Below are 4,235 nucleotides of genomic sequence, written 5' to 3' on the forward strand. Positions count from 1 at the left end.
ATCTCTTTAACCCTTGTTGCTAATTGAAAATTGATAAGAACTTTAAGAAAAGATCAAGGGTGATCATCAAAAAAAAAAAAAAAATATTAAAAAAAATTAATTAAATTTTGTATGCTAGGTTGGGATAGGGACGACACCGGTCGATTAAGTCGTACAACTTTAGATCATCCCTTAGGACATATCCTTGAAATTCCTTCGCAGTATCTCACACCTTGTGAGATGGCAAATTTTCCTGAAGATGTAGGAAGTCACCATGGTGATGAAGGTAGACCCCCAGTTATGACACTTCGACAATATTTACATCCCACTAGGACTAGTCAACCTTCATGTATGATTATTCCTGAAAACGTAGGACACTTTGAAATCAAACCAGGAGTAATTCAATTGCTGCCCAAGTATCATGGGATGGAATCCGAGAACCCTTATCTTCACCTTAAGGATTTTGAGGAAATTAGCATCACATTTAGAGTGCCAAATGTATCGGAAGATGTCCTTAAATTGACCTTGTTTCCTTTTTCCTTAAAGGATAAAGCCAAAACATGGCTGAACTCCTTGAGACCTAGATTGCTAGGAACATGGCATGATATGCAAAGAGAATTCTTGAAAAAATTCTTTCCCGCACAAAGGACTAACTTTTTGAAAAGGCACATTAGTAATTTCCAACAAAAAGACCATGAAACATTTTATGAATGCTGGGAGAGATTTAAAGATTTGCTTCTCTCTTGTCCTCATCATGGGTTTGAAACATGGAGAACCATTAGTTTCTTTTATGAAGGGTTGTCTCCACAGTTGAAACAATTTATAGAGACTATGTGCAATGGTCTATTTTTGGAAAAGCAACCCGATGAGGCATGGGACTATTTAGACTCTCTCGCAGAGACTGCACAATTATGGGATACAGGGGATAGAGTGAATAAACCTTTGCCTAAGCCTACTAACATTGGACATGGGGGCCTTTATAACCTTAGTACTCAAGATGATATTCAAGCTAAAATGGCAGCCCTTACTAGGAAGGTAGAGGAAATTGAACTTAGAAGGATTGAACCCGTCAAGACCGTAGAGCATAACAGCGAGTGTTGTAGGATTTGCGAGATGCCTGGCCATCTCACCACTGATTGCCCCACAATACCCGCATTCAAGGAAGTCTTGCACGATCAGGCCAATGTTATGAATACCTATCAAAAATCTTTCAATAATCCTTTTTCGGGTACTTACAACCCTGGATGGAAGAACCATCCAAATTTCAGGTGGAGGAATGACCAACCTCAACAAGTATATAACCCAACTCCTCCACCTCCGCCACCTCATTATGCACACGCACCCCCTCAAAAACCCAGTCTCGAAGAAACTTTACAATCTTTCATGCAAGGTCAAGCTAAAATCAATGATGAATTAAGAAATCAACTGACAACGCTGACCACTGCTTTAAGTGCTCAAGAGAAGGGTAAGCTACCAGCTCAACCACAACCTAACCCTCAAGTCTACGGCGGTAGCAATGTATCATCTTCAACTTCGCATAAAGAGCAAGCAAAGAGTATAATAACATTGCGAAGTGGAAAGATTATTGACCGACCAGTCCCAGAACAAACTCAAGCCATACCTGATTCTGACCCTTTAAAGACAAAAGAAAAGGATAACGAAGAAACTGAAGCACCAACATCTACTGAAAAAATCAAATGTCCTTTTCCTACACCATTTCCACAAAGATTAAAGCCCTTGCAAAAGCTTGAACCAAACTCTGAAATTCTTGAGCTTTTTAAGCAAGTAAAAATCAATGTACCTCTTCTTGATGCAATCAAACAAGTGCCTTCATATGCAAAATTTTTGAAAGATTTGTGCACTGTCAAGCGTCGTTTAAATGTCAAGAAGAAGGCATTTCTGGCTGAAAATGTGAGTGCAATTTTACAGCATAACATTCTCCCTAAATATAAAGATCCAGGTTGCCCAACTATCTCGTGCATCATTGGCAATTTTAGGATTGAGCGAGCATTGCTAGATTTAGGGGCGAGTGTGAACTTGTTGCCATATACGGTATATGAGCAACTCGGTTTGGGTGAGTTGAAGCCAACAACTATCACCTTACAATTAGCTGACAGGTCAGTGAAGGTCCCTAGAGGGATTATCGAAGATGTGTTGGTCCAAGTAGACAAGTTCTATTTTCCTGTTGATTTTATCGTACTGGACACACATCCGGCTTCCAATTCACCATCTCAGATTCCGGTCATCTTAGGACATCCATTCCTTGCAACTTCTAATGCATTGATCAATTGTAGGAATGGTGTTATGAAGCTTTCTTTTGGCAATATGACCTTGGAACTGAACGTCTTTAGTAGAGGTAAACAACCCAGTGATCATGAAGAAAGTAAAGAAGTTGAATGGGTTGAAACCATTGCGGAAGAATATTTGTTAAAAGAAACATTTACTGAATCGGCTGACAATGGTTTGATAGATTGGTGTTCTGAAGGTACTGCTGATGATACGGTCCCACTTATTTTAGATAACTCGGATGTCATGATGGTCAATGGGTGGAGACCGAGAATAGAGGAATTTGAACATTTGCCATCTCGAGGAGCAAAGATAGTACCATCCCATGAACAAGCACCTAAGCTCGAGTTGAAACCTTTACCGAAGGAACTCAAGTATGCCTTTCTTGGATCCGATGACACTTTTCCTATAATCATCTCATCTGATCTTGATCATGCCCAAGAAAGAAAATTACTTGGTGTTCTAAAGAATCATAGAGGAGCTTTAGGGTGGTCTATTGCAGACTTGAAGGGGATTAGCCCTTTAATTTGCACGCACCGGATATATTTGGAGGACAATGCCAAAACCACAAGGCAAATGCAACGCAGGTTGAATCCTACGATGAGAGATGTGGTTAAAGCAGAAGTCCTCAAGTTGCTTGACGTGGGTATTATTTACCCAATTTCCGATAGCAAGTGGGTAAGTCCTACTCAAGTCGTGCCCAAAAAAGCAGGTCTGACGGTAGTCAAAAATGAGCAGGGTGAGTTAGTCCCGACTCGTGTCCCCACGAGTTGGCGCATGTGTGTTGACTATCAAAAATTGAATTTGGTCACTAGGAAAGATCACTTTCCCTTACCCTTCCTAGACCAAGTTTTGGAAAGAGTTGCAGGACATAATTTTTATTGTTTTCTCGATGGCTATTCCGGATACTACCAAATCGAGATTTCACCAGAAGATCAAGAGAAGACTACTTTCACTTGTCCTTTTGGTACATTCGCTTTCCGTCGGATGCCGTTCGGGTTATGTAATGCACCTGCAACATTTCAAAGATGCATGCTCAGTATTTTTGAAGACATGAACGAGAAGTTTTTGGAAGTGTTCATGGATGATTTTTGTGTTTTTGGCGATTCTTTTGATGATTGTTTACTACATTTACAAGCTGTCTTAGCTCGGTGTATAGAAAAGAACCTGATACTGAATTGGGAGAAATGCCACTTCATGGTGCCAAAGGGAATTGTCCTAGGACATATTGTTTCATCGAAGGGCATGGAAGTTGATAGAGCTAAGATTGACTTAATCGCCAAGCTACCTGCACCCAAGACGGTTAGAGATGTTAGATCATTTTTGGGTCATGCCGGATTTTATAGGAGGTTCATCAAGGACTTTAGTGTCATAGCCCGACCATTATGTAACCTCCTATCCCTTGATACACCGTTCAATTGGACTGAAACCTGTCAAGAGGCATTCGAAAAGTTGAAGTCTATGCTTAGCACTGCACCCATCGTGCGACCACCCGATTGGTCATTACCTTTTGAGATCATATGCGATGCTAGTGACTATGCGATAGGAGCTGTCCTAGGACAACGCAAGGATAATAAGCCATATGTCATTTACTATGCAAGCAAAACCTTAAACGATGCTCAAATGAATTACACCACCACCGAGAAGGAATTGCTTGCAGTAGTATTTGCATTAGACAAATTTCGCTCTTATATCCTTGGTGCTCCTATTGTTATCTTCACGGATCATGCAGCGCTAAGATATTTATTGGATAAGAAAGATGCCAAACCACGCTTAATACGATAGATACTTCTACTCCAAGAATTTGACATCACTATCAAAGATAAAAAGGGAGTAGAAAATGTAGTTGCTGACCATTTATCACGGCTAGTTTTTAATGATTCGGTGCCACAGTTGCCCATCAAGGACTCGTTCCCTGAAGAGCAATTATTTGCACTCTCTACTATGCCATGGTATGCTGATATTGTAAA

At 40.4% G+C, this 4,235-nt stretch overlaps 1 pseudogene; it reads right to left on the reverse strand.

The window, feature by feature from the left end:
- Window positions 1-642: 642 nt before the first annotated feature.
- Window positions 643-740, reverse strand: LOC120107567 (annotated as a pseudogene).
- Window positions 741-4,235: the final 3,495 nt, after the last annotated feature.

This window comes from Phoenix dactylifera, unplaced genomic scaffold (genome assembly GCF_009389715.1).
Source record: "Phoenix dactylifera cultivar Barhee BC4 unplaced genomic scaffold, palm_55x_up_171113_PBpolish2nd_filt_p 000903F, whole genome shotgun sequence".
NCBI lineage: Eukaryota > Viridiplantae > Streptophyta > Magnoliopsida > Arecales > Arecaceae > Phoenix > Phoenix dactylifera.